Raw genomic sequence first — 27,773 nt, 5'->3', positions numbered from 1 at the left:
TTTATGCATGACCTGTTTGAAGGAATAGTGCCAAGGGAGTTAAGTCTATGTATAAAGTCTCTGATATCCAAACAGTACCTTACAATAGATTATCTGAATTCCATCATTGAATCCTTCCCTTTCAAGTTTACGGATAAAACCAACAGACCGCAACCAATTTCAAAGTCTTTTGCATTGAAAAATTCTATTGGTGGGAATTGCCACGAGAATTGGACACTATTGAGACTACTGCCGTTGATGATCGGTCACGTTATACCAGAAGATGACAAAACTTGGCAAATTCTGTTTTGAAAGAAATAGTTGAACTACTGGCTAGTGGACATTTTTCGGATGAGACATTGTCATACTTGGAGTGTAAAATCTCCGATCACAGGTGCCTGTTAAAAGAGGTGTTTCCCAATTTCCACCTTCTGCCCAAGCACCACTTTTTGGAACATTATCCGGAACTGATTCGAAGATTTGGGCCCCTGATTGATTTCTGGACTATTAGGTTTGAAGCAAAGCATAGCTTTTTTAAAAGGGTGGTGCACGATTCTCACAATTTCAGAAACATCTTGCTCACTCTAGCAACAAAACACCAGCTTTCTTTAGCTTACCATCTAGACTTGCCAAGTCTTTTCAGACCTAATCTGGAAGTTGGACACATTGTGGTTGTTTCACCTGATACACTAGAGCACTCTATGAAGCAGGCTGTAGAGCTGAAATATGGAAACATAACTCTTGTATCTCTTGCAACCCATGCCTGCCTCTATGGCACCAAGTATTCAGAGGGTATGTTTCTGTCCGTGGGACACACCAGTGGCCTGCCTGACTTTGGGAAGCTAGTTAAAATTGTAGTTGCGGACAGCAAAGTGTCTTTCATCATTGAACTGTATCAAGCATGGTACATAGAGCACCTGCGGAGTTATGAGCTGATGAAAAAACAGTCTTCTGAACTGCAGATTGTGGGATCACATGAACTAAATGGATATCAACCCCTGTATCCATACATAAGAGCAGGCAAACTGATTGTCACACCAAAAGCTTTCTTGCTTCACTAAGGTACAGTTGAACTGTTATTTTACTTTACATAGTGTATACAATATTCATAATCATATAGAGCAGATTCCCCTAAAAAGAAGATATGCAGTAAGTCCATAAACATAAAAACAGTATAAACTGAGAAGAAGCTGGAGTAAAGGACAAAAAAAAGTAGAAAACGGCTCAGAGTTCAAAGAGTTAAAGAAGTAGGAATGCAAAAACTAATGAAAGTATGTTTATTGGCTTTATTGTTCATTTAGTCTTTTCTCTGATTCTTTTTTCTCCATCTCCAGAGAAGTCCTGAGAGTTTCTCACTCAAAGGAAGATGCTGTTGCGAGTGATAATTTCACCACAGGACATCAGGAAGCTCCGATTGGACTCGGTTCCAGATTCGGTTGATGGCCTGAAACTGGTGTTGAAAAACAAATTGCAGTTACACTCCTCGTTTGACCTTCAATATGAAGATGAGGACTTCCAAGACTTCTGTAACCTCACTTGTGTTGACGATCTACCCAAGGAGAAGGTTACATTGAAAGTCAATTTCTGCTCCGCTGTCTCCACAGACTCAAGTTTGGACAATTTAAGTTTAGGTTTAACATCATCTCCGTCATCCTCTTCATTGAGCAGCCATTCAGAGTCCTTTGGAGGTCGTTCACAGCTATGGCCAGCTCTCTTTCCCCTTCCCACCTTCTCGTATGATGTTGAGCTGAGGCTCAGGCAAGGCAATGATGTTTTCAGAAAAGATGGAACACTTCTATCCATTTCAAGGGACATGAAGTCTGAGATTCTGGAGAAAATTGCTGAAACAATATATTCCTTCAACGCCTACCCTGATAATGAAAAATTTGAGAGTGTAGCCATTGCACTCATTGAAAAACACCCTTGCCTAAAAGAACCTGGCTCCACATCTGGATGGTATGGATGGAAACTAAGTATAAAGTTTAAGATGGGCAATTACAGGCAGAAATTGAGAGATGCAGGCTGTCAAGAGCTGAAGGTAAATTCCGAGAAGAGAGGTCCTGGGGACACGCGAGGGAAGAGAAACAAAGTAAAGAAACCCAGACGGTCTGAAACAAACTTCCTTCCAGATCTCCCCCAGGGAAGAGACAGAAAAAATCTTGAAGAAGAGCGAGCAAAGATCGCCCAAGAGATGAGAAAAACAACCCCAAACCTGGCCTTCATTGATGATGCAATGAATGCCACATATGCATTGAGAAGACAGGAGATTGTTGAAGAGGAGCCACCTGTGTCCGAAATGAAAGTCAGATGGCCTGCGCTTTTTACTGAAAGACAGGTAAAGTGTGCAAGTTTTTGTTGGCTTTGTGTGCTTTGAATTTTACCAACACAAAATCTTAGGCTTCAAAGATGTGCTGTAGCAACAGGCATGACAAATTAATAATGTTCTTATATTTCATATATTGCATGTTCAATTGAAATTTTTAAATGGTTTCACATCTATAGGCTCGTGCAATACCAAATATTACATCTGGGCAGCTTGCTGAAATGTGAACATTTAGGTCACTTTTAACTTGGACTAAAATGATGTAATGCCACTGCACTAAAATTATGTAATGTCACTTCTTCATATAGATCATCAAGGAATTCACCAGGCTGATGTCGATGGACCTCAATTCGTTCTATGAGCGTCTGGACAGCCATCTGCAGAAACTCCTTCAGTTATTCAGGTCAAAGCGCTTCGAGGGGATTAAAGAAATGGCATCCTTAATGGAGAGCCTCGACAAGGATGTAAGTACATTTCTTTACTTTAAAATACTTTGAGGCAATAGAGCTGCCTTTCCAAATTCATTCTATGTTCACGTGTAAACTCAATGTAATTGTTACGACTGGTGCAAGAAGGGCAACAGGGATACAGGGGAAGGACCCAAATGCAGACGTCTGAGGCAGAGCTTGATGCAGTTCAATGATTTCATAAACAATATGGAGGTACAAAGGCTTACGGGATGGTGAGGCAGGCAAGGGTCAAAACCAGAGAAGGCAGTCCAAACAGGCAAACAAATCCGACAAGGAGCAGGCAAGAATCAAAAGTCCAATAAACAGGCAAAGTCCAAAACAGGCAGGTAACAGGTCTCAGGTACAACAGATGAACAGAACACCGATACAGAGGCTAGAGAGCAAGACATGAAGCACATGGCAACTTAACAATCTGGCAGAGAACAATGGAAGTGGACCGGTATCTGGGCATCTGGTGGACAGCTTGAGGATGGCAGGTCTGGGGAGTTGGAGGAAAGTACATGGCTTGGGAGAAGTGAGCACGGGCTGGAGACAGAGAGCAATGCAGAGGGCTGGGGATGAGAGTGTGGCTGCAGATTGTGACAGTAATGTTCTCAAAATAATGTGAATATGTATTTGAACACTTTCTGTCACTATTTACTGAGGCTTTAGATTGTATATTTTCGTTAAATTTAGTTCAAATCACCAGAATGTCTTGGGGAGTGAGGGGGTTATATAATTCCGATAGCAACTGTATTTATGTATCATATGTGTTTTGGCAGGCATCGAACCAAAGGAAGAGGGCAGCAGCGTTGCAGGGCCTACCATGGTACATGAGGGAGAATCCTTATACATTCATGAAGATGTGTGAGGTAAGCGGCAAACTGTCATTCAAGATGATCCAAAGAAAACTAGTTCACAATGAGCAAGGTTCAGGGTTCCCATGGTCATGGAAAACCTGGAAAAGTCATGGAATTTCAAAATCTCGTTTTCCAAGCCTGGAAAAGTCATGACAGGGCTGTATGTTAACTTTTTTTGTACATAGCACTGGTATGTGACTGGCAAAGGACATTAATGGTTGCATACAGGGCACACAAAATCCAAACCTTAACAAGAAATGTTTTCAGACAAGCATTTTCTTTATTTGCCCATAATGGTAAATTGCAGGGACATAACAACTGTATACAAAACATCAATATATTACGCTTATTCTGATTCTTGGGTGTCCGAATCGATTCAGAATTGATTCTCGATTCAAACAGATTCTCGATTGAATGAATAGAAAAGGGGGCACTATTTTCAGTCTCTTGCTCCAGTATACTGTGTGCCACTGTATACTGTTTAATTGACGCAAAAACAATCATTATAAACAATCATTCAATACCTTCATGCTGACTTGACAATATTAGTGAAAATTATGATTAAAAAATTATACTAAATTGATGTAGCACACTTATTTTGATTGCTGTGTAATTTATTTATTTTACATAAATATTTTACATTATGGCATTTTCTTCAATAGCTTCCATGTAATGTGACCCACTGAATCAATACCAGAAATTATTACTACACTGCACAAATAGGACACACCTCTTTATATATTGGATTTTAGTGCTTCTTGTATTTTATATTAATATTTTTATGGAAAATTCATGTTTTATTTCAATAGCTTCATTAATGTGATGCAGTGACTCTAAAGCACTAAAATCCAATATAAAGAGGTGTGTCCTACTTGTCCAGTGTAGTAATCATTTCTGGTATTGATTCAGAGTCACCGCCTCACATTACATGGAAATTCTATTAGGGATCCTTGGAAAGTCATGGAAAAGTTTTGAAATTTTATCCATGAAAATGTGTGGGAACCCTGAGGGTTACACTTGTCGTTTCATGTGTCCTCTGTGTGTATGCACTATATGGCAAAGCATCTCTAAAGCACAGGCACCTTTGTTGTTGTTTTTTTGTTTGTTTTTGCATGAAGCCAACGGATCCTGAAGAGGACGTCATCAAGGGAATGGTGATTGGAATCCTTTTAGTCGTTGAAGATGTGAAGGAACCCCTTCCGGCTTCCTACAACGATGTCGCCCTCGTGATCGAGGAAAAGATTGTCATACGTCACCTGGGTGATGTACCCAATGCTTTTGTGAACCTGATGGGACTGCTGTACATGCTGAACCTTGACTATCCAAAAGACTTGAAATACACCTTTGAGGTGATTCAGCGCCTGTTCATGGGAATTGGGATGGACTCGTGCACTCCCAGGGTCCACTCTCTGAAGAATAAATTGCTCAGTTAGAGGGATGGCCTAGGAAGATGTCTCTGCATTTGTCCCAAAGGAAGCATTCTCGTTTTGTTTTTTGCCATATGTCCATTGCACTATGTAGCAAGAGGAAAAGAAATGTATAGCCGTTGTGTGGGTCACACCAGTTTATTTTTTTCTGTTTTCATTTTCTGACTGATCTCTATTGCTCTATTTGGAGGAAATGTGTCTGTGAGACACTAATGTGTATTTTATGTTGTAGAGCAACCATGAACAGAGTGGACATTTGAGTAATGTTTGAAGTATGTTTTCATGTTCTGACTGGCATTTGAGCAAGTTTATCAGTTAGATACAATTTTCTACATATGTCTTTATGCATTTTACTGCAGCAACCCTGAACACTCACTCCTCAGAGTGGACTCTGTTTAACGAGTCACTTAATTAGAGAGTTGTTTTTTTTTCCCCAAAGGAAGGATGCTCTTTTTTTTTTTTACGTGTGGGACACAGTGTAATTTCAGTTTTTTTTTTTAACCTGATGGGACTACTGTACATGGCATTGCACTATGTAGCAAGAGGAAAAGAAATGTATAGCCCTTCTGTGGGTCACACCAGTTTATTTTATCTTTGAAGTAATGTTTGAAGTAATGAAGTAATATTTTATGTAATGTTTGAAGTATGTTTTCATGTTCTGGCTGACATTTGAGCAAGTTTATCAGTTAGAGAGATACAATTTTCTACGTATGTCTTTCTGCATTATACTGCAGCAACCCTGAACACTCACTCCTCAGAGTGGACTCACTCCTCAGAGTGGACTCTGTTGAACTGTTGTTTTTTTTTCCCCAAAGGAAGGATGCTCTTTTTTTTATGTGTGGGACACAGTGTAATTTCAGTTTTTGAGCAGCCCTGAGCTAGAGCGAGGATGTGCGAGAGGGCGTGAAGGCTTTTTTTTGTCTACATGTCCCAAAGGAAGGTCTTTTTGACGTGTCGACATCCATTGACACACCTATTTTAATTTTAAAGCAACACTGAACACTTATTGAGTGTGGGTGGGTTGGAGTTGAAGTACAGTTCTTGAGATTGTAATAAAAGTCCTGACTGAAATATGTCTTCTGAGCTATTTTTTCATGTGTTAATGTTTAGGTTGGACTCAGCTAGTTCTCATGTAGATTTGTAGTAGCTTTGTAGGTATTAGTTTGCTTGTCCTGGTAAGTTTTGGAAATCTATCAACTTCTGTAAACTTAAGTAACTTGGTAATAGAAGTTGAAAAAACTAAGTATTTCATGTTGAGCCAACTTGATTCACATTTGTAAAAACTTGATAAAATAAGTTCATCCAACATCTTTTTAAGTTCTCTTAACTAACCTTTTCTAGTCCAAATTATTTGACACAGGAAGTTGAGTCAACAAACTGCATGTTGTATCAACTAATTTATTTAAGTGTAATAAACTTGACACTATATGTTAACATAACTTAACTCAGTCAAAGCAACAAGATGACTTGACTAAGTCAAGTTGAGTCAACAAATCCTTTTTTACAGTGTATATAAATAAACCTGCCTTGCCTTGCCTTGCCTTAATTATGACATGATTTATGGAAGATGCCTAAAATGCCTAAATTAACATAACAAGTGAAATACAACACATTGTTAATCAGGAAAGTGACGTGGTTTCGGGGGGAATTATGTGCTGTAACTGTTTCTTGGCCAAAGATACAGGAGCTTAAGAGCTGCATGAATGGTCAGGATAAGATAAATAAAAGTTTTGTCAACTGTAAAGCATGCAAAGACATTCCAGTAGAGCCCAAGAATAAAAATATGGACCTGGAAATGTGCACGATATGTCTGTCCCCTTTACCACATAGACATGAGATACCTCATTCTGAGAATACATTTCCCAAAGTGTCAAACTATTTCTTTTACACTTACTTGATAGTCAGAGATGAGATCCTGTCCACTCTCTCCCATATACTCAATGAGGCATCTCAGAGTCACCTCTCTCTTCTTCACCACAGAGGCACATGTGTCCTAGAATAAATAAGACGAAAAATGAAAAAAAAAAAAATTGCAAACCTAAAATCTGTATTACCTCTTTAATAATTTCTTTCTCTTAGCTCATGTGTTTACAAATATAACCAGCTAAGAGAGGAAAACCATTTGAAACTACTTAAAACTTGTTAACAAAAAATGTTATTTGAAAGATCCACCCAATTCAGGCAAGATAACTGAACAAGAAACTACACAATTAATTAATATGTACCACTTTTATCTCACCTGTATCAGTTCCATCAACACATTTTTGATGCGCTGACCAACTGCTCCTCCCTTCATATTGAACAACTCCAGGAGCTTCGGCGTGTACCTGTCCAGCTGGGACAAAAATGTTGACTCAAGTGGAACCGCGTTGCACCTTCGGAACTCATTTATCTGTAAGCCAATTTATTTTGGAGATTACTTGAGACATACTGAAGGTGTACAAAATAAGCCACCAGTCAGTTTACTGTAGTACAACCCAATACTGCTCCACTGTGTACAAATTATTTTGTAAATTGTGATGCTGCTGTACGTGTTGTTAAGCAAATTGTTAAACAAATAGTCTGTTTAGGGTCACCAAAATCACCCTCTCGTTCACTTTATCACTATTCCCTTCATAATTAACACTCAGTAGGGAGTAATATAGGGAGTAGTAAATTGGGATTTCTGAAACACATGAATGACAGAATTATTATCTGTTCCATCACTGACAGGTACAGTGTCACAGTTTTTTTTGTTGCATTGTGGGAACTTTTGGGATACAATATAGTGCCAAAATTTCACGCTGAAAATTGAGACACTGAAATAAAATAGGGGAAGGTCAAAATAATTCACTTGCCTGGAAGTAGGGTGTAATTTTGAACAGTCATGGTCTCAACTGTGCCCAATGTTCCTCTTTGTCAATACAGTTTGCCTGTGGTTGACATGTGTCACTGTAATTGAAGAGACTTTTTTTTACTTTATGTGAATAATGAATAATAATAATAATAATAATAATAATAATAATAATGTGAATAATAAAGTGAGAGACATTTTTAATTTTTTTTGGCTTTCCACATAAATGGAAGATCTTAAAAAGATCATGCAGATGCAGAGTGTGTGTGCTTCGAATATTTGTCATAGGAGGTAATTGTTTCACAATTAAGAGGAATTTAGACAAAGTTGGGGCCCTGTCCCCATAACACTTAGTCCTGGATCTCGGGACAGACAGAAGTCTTTGGTCAGACGATCTCAGTACTCTGACATGGGATATGGGGACAGGAGTTCTGTAATGTAAGAGGGGGCGAAACCATTTAACACCTTGTAAACAAACATCAGGATTTTAAAATCAATTCTGTAGCTAACAGGCAGCCAGTGTAGAGAGGCAAGAATGGGAGTAATGTGCTCCCTCTTTTTTGACCTTGTCAAAACTCTTGCTGCTGCATTTTGAACTAGTTGGAGACGGGATAAACAAGACTGAGTGATACCAAAATATAACGAGTTGCAATAATCAAGGCGGGATGATATGAAGGCATGGATGACTTTCTCCAGGTCAGAAGTACAGAGAATTGATCTGAGTTTGGAGATGATGCGGAGCTGCATGAAGCTTAATTTTACTACCTGATTGATTTGTTTGTCAAACTTCAATCCTGAATCGAATATGACTCCAAGATTTTTTGCATGTGGTTTAACAGAGGGGGCCAATGGGCCAAGATAAGGAGAAATAATGTTGGTCAAATGCTGTGGTCCAAATAAGATAACTTCAGTTTTATTCTCATTGAGCTGAAGAAAGTTTGCAGCCATCCAGGATTTGATGTCTTGAAGACAGTTTTTGAGGTCAGTTAGTTTGGTGTAGTTATTAGGCTCTAGGGGGAGGTAGATCTGAGTATCATCCGCATAACAGTGAAAAGAAATGTTGTGCTCACCTGGCACCTGCTCTCTCTGCCCTCCGCTTTCTGCTGTAGTTTCCTGTCTTGCTCCCAGCTCTGCTGTTTGATGCCTAACATCTTCCAACATTACAAAAAGATAATGTAGTGTATGAGAATTTAATGGAATCATTATCCATATTCTTATTTATTTGAAGCCTCTGACTACTAAACCCCCACTGTTTCCTGCTTTATGGAGGGGGAGCAGTGACTTCAAAGTGAACACAGTGTTTTGCAGAAAGGAGAGGAATAGCTTAGGTAGACAGATAACAAGATAGCAAGCCCAAGACCTACGAGGTGAAATATATCGACCATGCCTTCTTCTCTGACTTCAGCGACCTCAAGCAGGTGAAATCAATCCGACCTGGAGTGGGTACAGGTGGTGCCACTGTGCATGAACTGAGAGCCATTAAATATAGCACAGATGGCACCATGGAGTTCAAACTGTTTCACTCTGATCCCTGGAGTCCATTTCCAAAACGGGACACAAGACAAACCAGATTGCATCACTCATCAGTGAAACCACTGCATGCCACCAGTCTCACCATCAAGGAAACCAAGTACACTCACCTACAGCAACTCAAGGAAGTCCTACCAAAGGACTATCATGGCTTTTATGATGGCTTAAAGCACTGAGACTGCTATCTGAACACCTGACCCCAGTGGGGCTGGTATGCTGTCAGCTTGATAGTATCTCTATTAGCTTGCATTCAAAATCTTGACTAGTGAGGTCTATTCTGTTCTAGACAGGTCTGAAAATCACTAGCCACAGCGTAGTAGGCTAGTAAAAAGACTCTGTGCACTTTCATTGTTCTGTTATGAAAACTTTAACTTAGCACTTCAATAATACTTGATACTTGACATGATTGATTTTATTGCAAAACTAATTGTTTGACTATAAAGTTGTATTACCTGATTCTTATGATAACTCACACCTACCTGTAACATTATTTGATTGTTAGACTGTCATTTAAATGTTTGACTATAGAATGGTATTACTTACCTGATTCTGATAACTATTTACCTGCTTCAAGTCGTTTTATTATGCTGATACCAACCTGTAACATGATTTGATTTTGAGACTGTATATCAAATAGTATTTAGCGGTACTTACCTTGCTGGAGTTACTTATCTCATTCTGATGACAACAGCTGCATTACCAGTAGAGTCCGTTGATTGCAAGGGCGTAGGTTTGATTTTGACATTGGTAGGGACACAAATGGGGGAGGTCCGGAGGGGATGTAACCCCCACTGGAAGCTGAGGCGTTTTGCATTTATGATAGACTTCTGACCGCCATTTCATATCATCTAGATCAGTGATTCTCAACCTTTTTCATATCGAGGACCCCTAGTTTAGTCCACATTAGAGCCATGGACCCCCATTTGATGAGATTTTGTCTCTCGGACCCAAATCTGAGAATACGTTTATTGTTAGATATGATTTTGATCCAGAATCTGTATTGTATTGTAGGTAGAGAGATAACAGTGAAACTATGATCAAAACAGTCATTCTTCTACATTCTGTAATTGTGTTAACTATTTGTAAATTAAATAATGCTGAAGTTTAACAATTCATCAATTTGCTGGGGACCCCCTGGAACCCCCTCAAGGACCGCTGGTGGTCCCCGGACCCCACGTTGAGAACCACTGATCTAGATAGTTATGGTAGCCAATACACTCATTAACAGACACACAGACACAGGGGTGTAGCACATTAATGAATCCTTTACTCAAATTTGCCAGCTGAATGGGACTTTGAAGAGCACATTTTGTTTTAAGGCAGGTACTGTAGTACTGTTGCCTATTCAAACCAATGATCTGTATTTACATTTAAAATAATAATAATAATAATAAGATATTGTAAACTATATTCAAACCCTACATACAAACAGCTGAGTGTTCACTGCCTTGCTCCTATTTGAAGGAGCCAAACACATGCCTACGCCTGTCATTAACAGAAATGAACTGTTGGCATGTTTGTTTTACATCAGTGTTGTCCAGTGTGTCCTGATGGACATGGCACACATCAGCATTGTTCAATCTCACTTGTGACATGTAGGCTACTTACGGTCGTCACCCGTCACAGACGCACGCGACACGGTACTTAAATAAACTAACTTTAATGGCTAAACACAACTGTTGCTAATATAAAATAGGATGGAGTCTTCACTCGCATGCTCGCCGGTAGGCGGAGCTTTGGCTCTTCTTGCCCACAGCATTTCATACGTTAGCAAGAAATGGCAAAGCCAATCAGCGATTTTTTTGGGGGGTTAGGGAGGCGGTGTCACGCCAATTTTTATCCGGGTGACGCAATAACATTCTAAAACAGCTGTTATACTAAAGTTTCGTTACAGCGTCCGTTGCTATGCCGACACGGGACACCAATGCACTACACCAATGCAGCGGGACTCGTAGTAGAGAACGCTATCTGTTAACATTGACTAGACACTGACGGACAAAACAACGTTTATTGTCAATCAAAATAATTGCTAGGGACATTTCAGAGTCGCTTGATATTGGTAGGGACACGTCCCTACCGTCCCTACCCAATTCTACGCCCTTGATCATAACACAGAGAGCAGCAGAGAGACGGAGACAGCGATGTCACCTCGCTACCTACGCTACGAGTCCCGACCTGCGCGCTTTTATTTGACATGTTATTTTTTCTTCCCAAAAACAAATAATTTTTAAAATATTTGTACGAAATAAAAATGAGTAAAAACCCACTATGTGTGCTTTTCCGAATACCGTATTCGGATTCGGCTCCACACCTCCTGAGCCATGGCGCCCCAATTTAATTTCCAAGTTTTGCAGTTTAAGAAGCACATTTTTTATTAACAAGTGATAAGTAAAAATACAGCAAACATTACACATTTAACCCTGCCCTGTTTTTCCCATTTACATTTATCTGAGCTGGCACTGTTGACAAAACCTTTGTCATTTTCACCACATGGAGACAAGTGTTCCTTTCATCCAAGACAACACTGTATTATCTTTCTTTTTTTGTTGCATAATATGAGTAGCATGTAGTATAGCATAATACGGGCATGTAACAGTATTTTGATCTAATATGAAAACTACAGATCCACAGTAACAGTAGAAGCGGTGATATTGTGGAAGTTGTGGAAATAAGAGAGCAGCTTGTCTCAGCAATGAGGCTAGCTCTGGCTTTGCCATTGCTAGCAGCCATTGTGGATGGCAGAGCACGGTGCGGTTCTTCTTCTAGTTTGGACTCATACTGCTCTGCCAAACTCACTGTGCTCTTTAGCAGTAAGCTCCCCCTGCTGTCCATAAGGTGCCTCTGTGCCCCAGCCGTTTCAAACCCTCCCTCCAGCCTTTGGGCCACGCCTCCTCATTTACATACAGCTTGAAAAGCCAAATGTCAAGTGTGAAATGGCAAATGCCTAATGGAAAATGGAAAAGATGAAATTTAAAATGACAAATGCCAAATGGAAAATGGAAAAGATAAAATTTAAAATGCCAAATGTCAAATGCCAAATGGTAAAGTGCAAATGCAAAAATACATTAATTTATTTTTTTCTATTTAAGCTTTTAATTTAAGTATTTCCATTTAAGCTTTTCCATTTCCCATTTTGAGTTTCATATTTGATGTTTCCCTTTTCTTATTTACATTTTCAATTTCATCTTTACAATTTAAGCTTTCAGTTTGAGCATTTCCATTTAAGCTTTTGCATTTTCAATTTCACTTTTTTCATTGTCACTTTACATTTTCAAATTATCATTTTACATTTTAAATTTGCTTTTTCAATTTCCTTTTTCTTTTTAAGTTTAATTATGACCTGATTATTCCTAGTAGTGTAGTAAAATAATAATCTTTTTAATTTTATCTCTTTTAATTTTCTATTTGGACTTTTATTTTTAATTATGACCAAAAATATCCTACATCACAACCGTAGGTGATTTTGACTTTATCAACACTGTGAAACATTGACTCCATGTTCCTCTCTATAAAAAAGCCTAATTTGAGAAAAAAATATGCTATCGACACTGAGCTATTGATGTTAAAAGGCGAATCAACCGGTGAATATCAAACTTCAAACTAACTTCACCCCGGTGATCAACGGAGCCTTAACTGATCCTGTCTGGTCTCAAAATAAACGGCAGACTGCGCTCACAAACGCTTTCAATTCAAATCTTCAGGTTTGATAGTGAAAGTTAAACTTACAGTTAACAATAATGTTCTTACCCGTTTCTTTGATCAGTTCAAAGTAATGTGAATATTTCCAAGTTCTGCAGTTTATTGTTGTGTTCATTCTGAAAATGAGTCATAACCTACAAGCCTCCACCGCACTGCCAGCCTGCTGTATAGTTTGCTTTGGATAAAGTCATGCAGCGCAACACCTTGTTTTTTATTTTTTTTATTTGCACTAACTAAACATTTAACCATTTGAAACAAAAATAAAAGTAGTAAGTTTGAGAATAACTGGTTACATAAACTGAAACGCTAACGTGCGAAGTTACTCGTTACCACAAAAAATGTGTTACTATGTAATAAATAAATAAAAGCAGCAAAATGTAAGTTTGATAAAGTAACTAATAACTGATTATATAAATTGAACTACTAAACTAATGCGTTAAGTTATTAGTTACCACAAAAATGTAATCTGATTACTCTAACCAACACTGGTTATGATTTACGTTCCTTTAGGAATCCAGCAAGCAAGCACTTAAATTTTCTGTCTTCATAAACAAATGCTAAGTCCTTTGTTCGTATCAAACAAAGTATTGTTATAATGTTGTTGATGTTACAGGGACTACACAGTTGGCACTCTATTTTGAGTACTTGGGTTAGGGTTAGGGAATGAAACACTGGCATGCATAATGTATGTTTAAACCTTTACAGGTGAATCATAAAATATGTACTGTTCCCTTGTTCCTCAGTACAAAATATGTACTGTTGTTCCCTTCAAAATTGACAAATAGAGAGGTAAACTGTTACAACCTGATGGCGTGCACATTTAAGCATTCATTTTTTTTTAATTTTAACAAAATATCGTGATATATCGCAGTGTTTGTGGTATTGTGATATATCACAATAAATTGAATCGTGACACATGTATCGTGATACGTATCGCCAAATTCTCGCCAATACACAGCCCTATCAACATAGACTTATTTTATGGTGATATGCATTGGTCTGGATACCAGAGATGTTGGGGCTTTGACGGATGGAGGCTGCAAGGGTTTCTATGAATAGGGCGAAAAGCAATGGTGATAATGGACAGTCTTGTCTAGTTCCTCGTTGTAGCTGGAATGATTTGGAGATGTGGCCATTAGTTATTACCGATGTGTTAGGAGAGTTGTATTGTATTTTGATCCAGTTAGTGAAGCATGTACTAGATCCAAAGTGGTTCAAGACAGTGAAGAGAAAGGACCAGCCTACCCTGTCAAACGCCTTTTCTGGATTTATGATGCATGGTGCTTTGGGGTGATTTGGAGAGGCAGTGTCTTTGGTTAATTGTATTACGTTGAATAGCCTTCGCATATTTTCTAAGGAATGTCTCTCTTTGATAAATCCAGTTTGGTCTGTGTGTATCAATGAAGAGATGACCGATTCTAATCGGGTGGACAGGGCTTTGTTGATTTTTTTTTATGTCAGAGTTTATAAGTGGTAGTGGGCGGTAGCTGGAGCATTGTGTTGGGTCTTTGTTTGGTTTTAGTATAAGTGTGATGAGAGCTGTATTCATATGTTTGGCAATTTTGGAATTGGATAGACATTCTGAGATCATCCTGAGGAAAAGTGGGGAAAGAAATTGCAAAAAATGCTTTTTAAACTCTGCCGGGTATCCGTCTGGTCCTGGTGAGTTGTTATTGGGCATGGCATTAAGCGCTTTCTTAAGTTCCTCTGATGTTAATGGTTTTTCCAGGGTATCTGACTGATTTTTAGATAGTTGTGGTAAGGAGACATTCCTCAGAAAAGCTTCAGCTTCTTCTGGTGTTGATCTGTAGTTAGGTGTGTATAGGTGGGAATAGAAGGTCCTGAAGGTATCGTTAATTGTTTTGGGATCTTGGGTGAGAGTGCCAGATGTATTAATTGTATTTGTTGTCATCATAGATTTTTCTGTGCGTTGTTTTAATTGGTTTGCAAGTAATTTGCTGGTTTTATCTCCAATTTCAAAGTGTTGCTGTTGCAGTCGTAGAAGAGCAAATTCTGTTTTTTGTTAAGAATATTGTTTAACTCAAGTTTGGCTTTTAGATGGTCTTTGAGAGTTTTGTCAGTAAGCGTTTGAGAGGCTAGGAGATCCAGTCTCTTCACCTCTTCTTGCAGATGTTGTTCCCTTTTTATTTCCTCTTTCTTTTTTTGTGTTGAAAAAGCTATTATTTTCCCTCTAATTACTGTTTTTGCTGTTTCCCATAAAGTGCAAGCAGAAATGTCTGGTGTGTCGTTGGTCTCCAGAAAGGCTGTCCATTCTTGCTTAAAGCAATTGTTGAATTTGCTATCTGTAATGAGTGAAGTGTTGAAGCACCATCTGCCAGGGGGACATGAAGGGGATTCAGCTAGGAATGTGGTCTGAGATGATGCTGCTGCTGATGACTGGGTCGGTTATTCTGTGTGTGATGGATTTGTTGAGAATTCTTTGTTGTTTGGGTTGTGTAGTCTCCAGATATCCATCAATCCATAATCCGACATGTATTGAGTGATTAAAGCAGAGGAGTGGTGGGGTTTGGACGTTGATGTTAATTTTGAGCGATCAAGGTGTGGGTTGAGGACAATATTGAAGTCACCACCCAGGAGGACTTGGGAAAGTTAACCAGTTCTGAAAATAAAGTATGGAAAAAGGAGGGGGAGTCTATGTTGGGGCCGTAAACATTTGCAAGTGTTATCTTTACCAATGGTGCCGTTGATTATAATGCATCGTCCTTCGGGGTCTGTTATGGTTGTATTATGGGAGTGTGGGATATTTTTCCTGATCAAAATGGCAACACCTTCTTCTTCTTTTGGAGTTGTAAGTTGTGTGGTAGGTCTGGCCAATCCATCTGGCAGCAATTTTCCGAGACTCTGCCCCTGTTAAGTGAGTTTCTTGCAATAAGCAGAAACACAGTTTTACTGAGGTGATTCAATATTTTTGTTCTCTTGGCTGGAGAGTTGATTCCTCTAATGTTCCATGAGAACAGTCTAACTGGTAGTACCAAACGTTAGGAGCAAGAGAATAGAGATTTATGTAGTGGTTAGTACACAATGTGCAGTAGGTATGCAGGAATGCATATAGAGACGGGGACAAATACTGATAAATATACATGTAACAAGGTAGAGTGACAATACTGAGGTGACAGGTAGGGGGATCATAGAGGTGTTGGTGGTAGTGGAGACACTGGGTAGCGGGCATGGAGTATAGATAAGTGTTTTGAGGATGAGGCTAGTATCTATTAGTTATGATACAAAGGATTATTTTACAGTGTTAACCTGAGTGGGGTCATTAATCAGGCTGAACAGGGGAGAGGTAGGTGGGATGGGGGGGCATAGAGAGAGAGATAGAAAGAAGAGACAGAAAGGAGGGAGAGAGAGAGGCAGGGAGGGAACCAGAGAGCTACAGATGTGCACAACAGTGCATGTCCATGTAAACACAACCAAACTTGTATACAGGTGTGAGAGGTCGAGAAAGGAAAGAAAAACACAATAATAATAAATAGAAATAATAAATATAATAAAATAAATAATAATAAATAAAAATTAAAAAATAACATTTAGTGTGGAGGAGGGCGAGGAGGCATATACATACAAATATGGATCCGCGGTGGTTGTGTGTCCCCACCACAGAGGTGCAGCCCCAATTTTACCCTCTTCAATAAAGGTTTGAAAAAACCCTGTAATAAGGGTCAGAGTCCCCGCCTGTATGTCATCATCACTGTCCTTGCTCTAGTGGGTCTGCCTTGCCTGGGGCCATTTGATGGACTTCAGGACCATCTGTAACATTCTGTGGTAAAATACAAGATAATGCTATTCAGTAATCAAATGTGCATTTAATATGAACACTAAAATACTACTACAAAACAACTGTCTAATTTTGTCAATTATCTGTCAATATACCTCAGGGCTGAGTTCAACATCTGGAATAGTCGGGGCATCACATTTGGTCTGCAGGTAATCAGTGGCCAAATACCTGTCTTCTTCAACCCCTTTCTCAGATGCTTTATTTGCACAGTGACTCGACCAAGGACGATACATTTAAAGCATTTAAGTTGATAAGTTTAGCATTCATAAAACGTATGTGTCATGCAGTGAGAAGAAATCATTGCATAGTTATGGAACAATAGCATTGTCTGTCATATTTAATAAAGCTGGAGGGCCTTTTTTTTTTTTTTTTAAAGCCATTGAAAAGCTGTTTGACTGGGCTGATTTTCCATTAATATTGTGCAATGTACAGGTCACTATCATGAGTGGGAGGACATACGAAGGATAAGAATTAGGCTCTTTGAGAGAAGGTTTGAAAAAATCTGCAAAGAGATGATTATATTGTGAGTTGTTTGAAATACTGTAGACAAACATAACAACAGACCTTTATAGCTGTTTGGAATAGCCAAAGGCCTACCCTGCGTGATGTTACATACAAACATGTCCACCTTCAATCTAATTGTATAATCAGCATGGGCATTGTATACCGTAACTGACTGACAGTTAATGGAAACTAAATTATACTATACATTGATGAAACATGTCAATGGAGTACATAAAAAAAAATAAAATAAATAAAAAATAATATATATATATATATATATGTTACAGCATGAGTGAGGAGCTGCTGGAAGAGCAGCTGGAAGGTCTGCTTGGTTGCACAGTGTAGTACCAATCCAGACACAGGTAGGTCACTCTTGAGGTGTCTTCCTCAGTCCATTCTTCTTTCAGCTGCTGTAAGACAATAACATTATTAAATCAGTGTTGGAAATTAACTTGTTCTTTTCGATTCTAAATTCTACCAGCCACTTACTTTGTGTAACGTTTGTCTTGCTTTAAAAAACCCCCAACATAAAAAGTATTAATTTAATATATATTCACCTATATATTCACCTACCCATTTTTAATTCTCTCTCCCTCACACCACACACACACACACTTCAAATGCACACAAACAAAATACAGACACCTAAACAGCGGTGCACTGTAGATCCATTTTGAGTCAGAACCTTAACAGTCTTTTAACATCAAACTTTAACAAACTCATAACAATCTACCACACACACACACACACACACACACACACACACACACACACACGTCAAGTAACCAACAGTGATGCAAAGTTTGCCTGACTTTGCTCACAATGATGATGTAAGAGTCTTAATGCTGACAGACCGGCCACTGCGTTTACATGGAGCCTTTTAATCAGAATAGTAGCCCAATCAGAATAAAAAAGCCTCATATAAACGCCTCAATCAGAATAAACTGGCCGATTCGAATGAAATTTCATTCCGTTTGAGAGGGGTGGTATAACCCTTTCATAATCCGGTAGATGGATAAAATTTCGTCATGTAAACACTCATTCCAATCACTTTCTTTATCTCGCCTCTTTCTGCACATGCTCGCGCATTTAACGTAAGTAACGTCAATTACGTTACCCTTTTTTTTCCGGGAGGATTCGAATCGATGTGCTTGTTATTAACCCCGGGGCACTCGGGCTTGATGTAGGCGGCGCAGCCCGTTTTTATATCAAGTTCTGACTCCGCCTCTCCGAGCCAGTTTCGGTTTACAGTCAGTCAGTAATTTCCAATCCTGTATTAAATGCAGGAACGTTTCTAAGCATATCCAAAAATAGCTGTATTCTAACATGCTTGATGATTTCATCAGACACATCCAAGAAGCTCATCTTGTTAAATGATCTAGTTGATTTGCTGTACTCACCAGACAAATGGTCTCCCGGTGGTCTATGTCTGGGCAGGTTTGATGTGGCTGATTCCAATGTCCCACCCATTAAGCGCTTATCACTGCCAGGCTGAGCCCTGACAGGCTGGGATCCCCATTAATTATTGAGTGGCCAATCATCCTACAGCCATGATAAAAAGCTTGCTCTCAACAAGCACTGCTGAAGTGGTGAGGACAAGGTGGTCGATTTCCCCTTCGAACATTGTGGTCTCTGCTGCATTTCCTGAATAATTACAAACAAATGACTAACTTACAGTTGATTATTGATCACATCCTTTCTCTTTTTAGACACTGGACAGAAAATTTAAAGACACATGTCTTCTTGACCAAGACTTCATAATGCATTAATTATGAATGGATATATTGTGTATGCATACTGTTGAAGAATTTCTACATTATGTATTAATTGTAACGCAACCTCTCCTTCGATGCCTGCTGGTTCTCCATTACCTCAGAGAAACTTGTCCCCGTTTTGGATTTCCTGCTAATTCCTTTTTAACTACTTTCTTTGTGGCTATTACTCTGCTGTTAAAGGAATACTTTGTAGGAGTTTGCTGGTTGTAGCTTGTACACACACACACGCACACAACTTTCAAAGTTGACCCCTCCTCCCTGTGGTTGCCAGAACGGTAATAAACAGTAAAAAAATAACTTTCCTATGAAGGGAGTCTTGGGGAATGACTTGGCTGGAGACAAAGTAGTCCCAGATGGAAAAGGGGTACCAAATCCTATCATTTGTAGGACGCCAAGAATGGAGAAACCCGAGTTAGGAGAGAGTTATCCTCATGTATTTCTGGCTTGTGCTGTTACACGTGCTATGTCCAAGAGGCTTGCCCAGAGCAAGGCTGAAGAGGTTGACAGTGATCCTACAATTATCAATCTGACTGAGACTTTCATGCGTGATCCTAATCTTCATAAACCTCATGAGTTAACCTCACCTTTGTCAGCCCCAGGGGTGAGTGAGTTGGTAGACCCTCAGGTAGAGAGGACCTATGCTGTTGACACTAGAATGTCTGGGGAGCAATTGATTGCTAAGCAAAGGAAAGATGCTTTGCTGTGTGCTGAGGTACATCCAGTAGAGGAGCTTGATGGGGTTGCTATGGATTACTTCGATAGAGATGCTGTTTTGATGAGGAGGCCTGCGCCACCCCAGAGAAAGATGACAGGTTTAGTGCATCTCAAATTGTCGTTCTGGTGAACCTCCAACATGAGATATTGGGGTTGGCTCATGATGGTAGAGTGGCAGGCCATCTTGAGTTAACAAAACCTATGCCCATATTTTGCTGAACCTTTTCTGGCCTGGGTTAAAGCAGGATGTAAAGGCGTACTGTAAATCCATGTTTGTCAGCTCTTGGGTAAACTCTACCAGCTGGTGCCGGTTGCTCCTTTGCAGCCGATACCTGCAATTTGTGAGCCTTTCAGCAGATTCTTGGTTGACCATGTTTTTTATGGCTTTTTTTGCCTTTACTGATAGGCAGTAAGAAAGAGGCGGAAGAGAGAGGGGGTTGACATGCAGCAAAGGGCAAGGGCTGGATTCTAACCCATGCCACAGTGGTAACAAATTTCGCCTTTCAAAATCAGTTGAGCCAATCTTTTGACTACTGTATGTGCTGCCGCTCACTATCCTGAGGCCACATCCTGAGGAAAATTACAGCGTTCTGTGTTGTCAAGGCTCTTGTGACATTTTTCTCAACATCTGGGCTTCCAGAGGTGGTGCAGTCTGACCAAGGCTCCAATTTTATGTTGAAGATCTTCAAGCAGGTGTTGGAGCAGATGGAGGTTCAACATGGGGGTTCTAGCGCATATCAAGGAGCTTTGGAAAATTCCATCAGACCTTGAAGTTGATGATGAGAGCATACTGCCTGCAATATGGTCGAGACTGGGATGAAGGGGTACCACTGGTGCTGTTTGCAGCACGTGAAGTGGTGCAGGAGTCTCTTGGGTTTAGCCCAAACAAGCTGGTGTTTGAACACCATGTCAAAGGTAATTTACTAAGAGAGAGCTTGTTACAGGGAAAAACCTCTGGCTCCTTGCCAAATCTGTTAGCATAAGTAAATGCTTTTCGTTACAGCCTGAACTGCGCTTCTGAGTTTGCCTGCAAGAATTTGGAAAAGGAATGTTTGGTATGATTGGAAGGCCCAAAATAATACCTTTGAGTCTGGGGATCATGTCCTAGCTTTATTCCCCATTCTGGGGTCACCTTTGCAAGCCTGTTTTTCAGGCCCTTATGCTGCATGTTTGACTACCTCATTACCACAGTAGACCGCAAAAAGAAAATTAGACTTTTTGTCATGTCATGATGTTAAAAACATATCCCTTGCAGCGGACTGAAACAGGAAGCAGGAAGTTCTGGTGGTGACCTGGCATGGTTTGTGGCCATGGTGGTGACGATGCAAAAGGTACCCTTTCATGTATGTATAGGAACACACCAGGTGTTTCTGTTGTCAGACGACTGCACCACTATGAAAAAAGTGATTTGATCAAGTCACAAAATGCTAACAGTACAGAAATTAGCGTTACCTTGGTTAGCCAGTTAGCATTTTGTGACCCTCAATCACAGTCGTCTGACAGAAACAGAAAGATATGTCAATGACAGCACCTGTATTGTGTTATACATTATGTTGAAACACAAAATTAGTGATCACAGAGTTATGAGTGACAAAAAGTTGGCTTTTTAACATTGCTGGCAATAGTGAGAACCGAGCCATACCCTGTGGAAGTACGACAGCCATGTTTGTGAAAAAGGTCTATAGCTTTCTAGAAAAGTTAACCCCATGTCTGTAGCCTGTTCTGTTGCTGCATAACAAGCCTTCAAAAGTGGCCCTGGGTCAGCGTTCTAAGGGCAATATTGCAGTGCAGGAACCACCTATGTTCTTACATTATGTTAGTCTCTCATGAATCAAACTAAGTACACATTTACACTTCCTCAGACCTGGTTTCAACCACTGTACTCCACCATGGTCCACACTGGGGGAATAAACAAAGTCAGATCAGCATATTCTCTTTGATGATGGAAACATGGGCGTTAAACAATATTCCTTCTCATTGTGACAGAGTAAATGTGTGTGAGCTCTCAGCCTTCTAGCAGACGTCCTCCACACGAAATATCAGAACACAAAAATCATGTTCACAACTTTTAGTGAAGGATAGTTAGTTCAAACGTAGGACATCTGTGTTGTTTCTGGTCAAATCTGTCCATAGAAATTTCGTTCCCAGTCCATTATTCAGCCTCAGATTGCCTCCTTGTTAGCTGTTTTCTGTGTGTGTGGGGGGGTTGATTTTCCCCTAACCAATCACTAGCGACTGACGCATCCGGCCGCTCTGACGTTATTTTCAGTGACACTGATGATGGCCGTATTTACACATTTTCCCAAGAATGTTGGTCGTTTTTGACAAAATTATCGTCTTTGCAAAGACTATCTGTTGATGATGATGATGTGATTTCAACAAATATTATTCTGCCGAAACAGCAATGAAAAACTGAGCAACACCAGACTCTCTGAATCATTCAGGAGTCTGGAACCAGGCTATGAATGGATATATATCGTTGGTCAGATTTGACCAGAAACACAAAAGATGTCATTATGTGGGGCCAAATAACATATGGCACAGTTTCAAAATTACTATCCTGCCTAACTTTGATCCACAGTGAACTGAACAGTTTCCTTTAGTCTTTACTATATTCACAATACATAACTGTGGATATTTTTCTTAAAAATGAGTGCAATAATTTCAGTTAAATGTTAAATCATTTGGTCAGTCTGGCAGTTCTTGGATCAGTTTGCTGCACTGCAATCATAGAAATTCTTTTTGGTATTTTAGGTCTCAACAACAGAGATAGCAAGGAGGGGAAATAATGAAATATACTGATAGAAAGCAGAAAACAGTTCATAGGATAGAAAGTACAGTGAAAGGTTGTTACCACAATCATAACAGCAGAGAACATCCTCTACAGGTTAGGAATCTATTCACTGATGTTACCCTTTAAGTAAAGCAGGATTTAAATGGTGATGTGTTGTTCATGTGGAATCCTGACCTGAGAGTTTCCAGTCTACAGTGTGGACTCCCCAGTCCAGCAGCGAGAGCTCTCTCAGACTAGAGGACTGGGAGCTGAGAAGCCTGAAGAAGAATTAGTGATGAAGACAAACAACAACTTTAAAACATTTCTATTTTCTCCTCTGTAAATACTTCACTTTAAAGCCCCTAAGTGTAGGATTTGAAAGTTGTTGATTTTGGCAACTCCTAGTGGTAGTGCCAAATAAAAAATCTGGTAGGTCAATAAATTCAAATGATTCCATGAGTCTAATTTATTTCATGTGGAATATCAAAATCAAATGTAGAGATCTGCCTCAACAAATAAATATTATCTTGAAAATACTTTGCAAATTTGTTGCAACCAAATACAACATAGGACACATTGTCAAGATTGACCACTGGAGGATTGATCAAACAAACGATTGTTGAGAAAAGAACTTTGGGGTTACTATTGTTTTCAGAAATAATGTCTGAGAAATAGGCTTGTCTAGCAGACTTCACAGCCATGTTATAAATAGTGAGCTGCTCTTTATAAACTTCATTGTGAATTGTCATAGATTTTCTCCACTTGCATTCATTCGGTTATCATTTCAGCTCTTGGTTTAGATGAGACTTTTCTGACTTTTTCCGGAGCATCAAGGGCTTTCTTCAATTTGTTATTGAAATAGTCTACCAAATTATCAAGTGAGAGCAGGTCATTCGGATCAGATGATTTAACATGGCTCATAAATTTATCAGTGGTTATAGAATTTAAATGTCAGTCCTATCAACCCCCGCAGATATATTGTGGTCATTTTTGGAAATATAAAATGTGACAAACATGTTTATTTTATTGGTTTTACTCTTTTTAATGTTACAGCACAGTAATTCAATTTCAACTAACAGTTGTCTTTTGTAAACCTGTGATGTTGCTCACAATAAACTGCTGCTACTACTACTACTACTGCAAAATGTTGTGCTATGGGACAGTAAAAACCTTACTTATTGTCCCTTTACATGCAATGCGCTCCATGTATCCAATATCTAATGCCTGATTCATGTCTTTGTGTCTGACTGTCTTTCCTTTTGTTTGTCTTTTATCTGTCTTCAGGCTTACCTTTCTGTCTGTCATTCTTTTTGGTTGTCTGTCTGTTTCTGTCTCAGGTTGTGTTGAGACTGGAAGCCCAGCTAAACACCACCTAATGAAGACATCATCTCATTCAGAATTGTCAAGATCGGAAATACATGATGAGCAGTACAGCTAGAATATCAGATGATCATTTCTGTTAACTGCGGTGACTGTGTGTAAATGATTGTTGTTTATATTTATAATCAGGGATATGTATGGAGCAATATATGTTATTTGCTACAGTACTACACACATTGATAAACAGAGTTTGGCTATTTTGTATAGGTGTCATCAGGGATATAACAGAGGCTAAACCCTCAGATTACCTACATTTTATTTGTGGAATACAGCACTTTTGCAATTTTTGAGGTTGGTGTCTATCTTCATGACCTAAATTGATAGTAGACATCACAGTGAGTAGTAAAACTGATGTAAGTTGTATGAAGGTATGGTCTTTAAGGGAAAAAAGCATTTTATGCACGTCTGAAAGTATTATTGATTTTTGGTTGTGGTTTGCCTCTATCAATGCATGGAGGTCAGGGTTTGCCCACTTCTTTATTTACAAGTACAGGTGTCATGTTACTGCTACTTCTTTAGAACTAAGATGTGTTAGTTGTAAATTATATATATATATATATATATATATATATATATATATATATATATATATATATATATATATATATATATATATATATATATATATATATATATATATATATATATATATATATATATATATATATATATATATAAATATCTCACAGCACAGTCCTTAACATTGCCCTGGTGATACTGTCTGTTACGCCCCTGGTCTAAGGGAAAACCAGGACCCAACACGTTCGGTGCCCCCCCCCTCTTCCCACTCCCAAGAATGGTCAGCCGCACCACAATCAATGTTCAAAATGTAGCAGTTTTATTTTCTTTAAACTTCAGAGCTGAGCCATGCCCAAAACAACAAACAAAACAATCCTAATTCAAAAACCCTAAACTTCCCTAACAAAAGAAATAAAGTTAAAACAAAAGACAAAGCTCTAACCTAACTCCTAACCAAACAAAACAGGAGAAAAATGATGACAAAAGAAAGGGCTTCTCACTCCTACTACTTACTGCTACCTTTAGTAAAGAATATTTACATCATAGAAAACAGATCCCACAGTTCTACAAACGATGTCTAACACATTCGGGCGGGGTTTACATCAAAACCCACAACCTAGGTTTACTCACAATGTTACCAGCTAAAGACACACACAGCTCAATGCTTCAGCAGGGTGGCCTCCATTATTGGAAATGGGATGGAGCAAGAGAGAGAGGGGGCGGAAGGTTGGCCTCAGCTGGTTTAAATCCTCCCTGGTAGCCAATCAGCCAGCAGCAATCCCGTCCCCTAAACCAATCCAGGAGAACACCAACACCTGAATCGCATCACACACACTGGAATGCACACATTGAGGAGAGAAGAGAGCCGTTAACCCACACAAACATAAACACAAATGACCAGAGTCATAACACCCCCCCCCCAAAAAAAAAAATAAATCAAACATTTTCCCCCTTAAGAAAATGTTGGATTTAACCAGATCTAACCATAACATCTAGACAACGCGTCAGCCATAACATTCTCCAAACCTTTCTTATAACGAATTTCAATATTAAAGTCCTGCAGTAATAGGGACCAACGCATCAGTCGCTGGTTGCTGTTCTGCATCCGAGTCAAAAACACAAGTGGGTTGTGGTCAGAGAAAATGACAGTCGGCACGGAGCTAGAGCTAAGATACACAGTAAAGTATTGTAAAGCCAATAGCAAGGATAAGGCCTCCTTTTCAATAGTGCAATTGGTGTTTTTTAAGCTTTTTGGAGAAATATCCGACCGTATGGTCAATGCCACGGTCATCCTCCTGCAGAAGCACTGCCCCCACTCCACGAGCGCTGGCATCAACTTCCAGCTTAAAGGCGCGGGTGAAATTTGGAGCTGCGAGAACAGGCGCACTGCAGAGGAGAGCTTTGGCAGCCTCAAAAGCAAACTGACATTCCTCTGACCACTTAAATGGTTGTTTGGGACTTGACAAGCTCGTCAATGGAGCTGTAGCCTCAGCAAAGTTTTTGCAGAACGCACGGTAATACCCAGCCATCCCCAAAAAACGACGGAGTTCACGGCGCGTTTGGGGAGCTGGGTAGTCTAAGACTGCTTGCACCTTGGCAGCGACTGGGCTCACACAACCCTGTCCCACCTGCTTACCCAAATACGTAACAACAGCCTTACCAAACTCACATTTCACCAAATTTAGTGTGAGGGAGGCTTTGCACAAACGGGCAAAAACTTCACTGAGGATTTCCACATGGTCGGACCAAGTGGATGTATAGACCACTATATCATCCAAATAAACCTCACAGTTTCGAACACCACTTAGCACCATGTTCATCAACCGCTGAAAGGTCGCTGGTGCATTTCTCAAACCGAACGGCATTACTGTATATTGCAAAAAATTATCAGGAGTAACAAAAGCACTGATTTCAGACGCACAGGGTGTAAGTGGGACTTGCCAATATCCTTTAAGAAGATCTAACGTTGTGACAAATTTAGCTGAACCTACATGGTCAACCAAATCATCCATGCGTGGAAGTGGAAACGAATCTGGTTTGGTGATGCTGTTCAGTTTACGAAAATCATTACAGAAACGTGGAGTCTGATCAGGTTTGGGCACAAGTAACGAAGGTGAACTCCACGGACTACTACTTGGAACAGCAAAACCATGTTCAAGAAGATAATTTACTTCCTGTTGCATTAAAGCACGTTTTGTCAGATGGGCACGATAGGCGCGCTGCTTTATGGGTTTGTGATCGCCCACATCAATATCATGACTCAGTACGTTAGTTTGACTAGGAATGTCACTGAAAAGGGTTGGATAGTTCTTGATAAGCCCACTAATATCACCCCTGGCCGAATCAGGCAGATGCACCAAATATGCATCTAAATTTGACAACACTTCAGAATTTCGGAGGCGTACACCAGAAACAGAATCACATCTGTCATCTAGCCCGTCCTCCCTGGGATCATACGGAGATTTAACAACAACCACGGAGGCAACAGGTGCAACTACAGGACACGAAGTAACTCCACTTCCACGCTCAACATAACTTTTGAGCATGTTGATATGACACACACGAGTTTTCTTTTTACGATCGGGGGTTTTGATCACATAATCAGTTTCACTTAGTTTGCGGTCAATCTCATACGGACCAGAAAACTTTGCCTGCAGTCCAGAGCCAATAAGAGGTAACAAAACTAGTACGCAGTCACCTGGCTGAAATGTCCGCGCCACGGATTTCTTGTCATAGTTTCTCTTCATTTTGGATTGAGCAAACGAGAGAGAGTCACGGGCCAAATCACATGCCCGATGCAGTCTCTCCCGAAATTAACTCACATAGTCCAAAATGTTTTCTTTGGAACCGGACTTATCAGAGAGCCACTTTTCACGCAGCAGGCGCAGGGGACCACGTACAGTGTGCCCGAAAACTAAGTCGGCTGGACTGAAGCCTAAAGACTCCTGCAAAGTTTCCCTCACAGCGAACAACAAGAGTGGCAACCCTTCATCCCACTCACGGTTTGACTCAGTGTAGAACTTACGAAGCATGGCTTTCAGAGTTTGGTGGAATCTTTCTAATGCGCCCTGACTCTCTGGATGATAAGCGCTGGAAGTGCGGTGCTTAACATTAAGCTCTGCCATGACCTGGGCAAAAATCCTAGACATAAAATTTGAACCCTGGTCACTTTGAATGTTTTTAGGAAGACCAAAAGTGGAAAAGAACTTTAC

This window comes from Centroberyx gerrardi, chromosome 9 (assembly GCF_048128805.1).
Source record: "Centroberyx gerrardi isolate f3 chromosome 9, fCenGer3.hap1.cur.20231027, whole genome shotgun sequence".
Lineage (NCBI taxonomy): Eukaryota > Metazoa > Chordata > Actinopteri > Beryciformes > Berycidae > Centroberyx > Centroberyx gerrardi.
The sequence above is the reverse complement of the archived record's forward strand: the minus strand, read 5'-3'. Positions refer to the sequence as shown.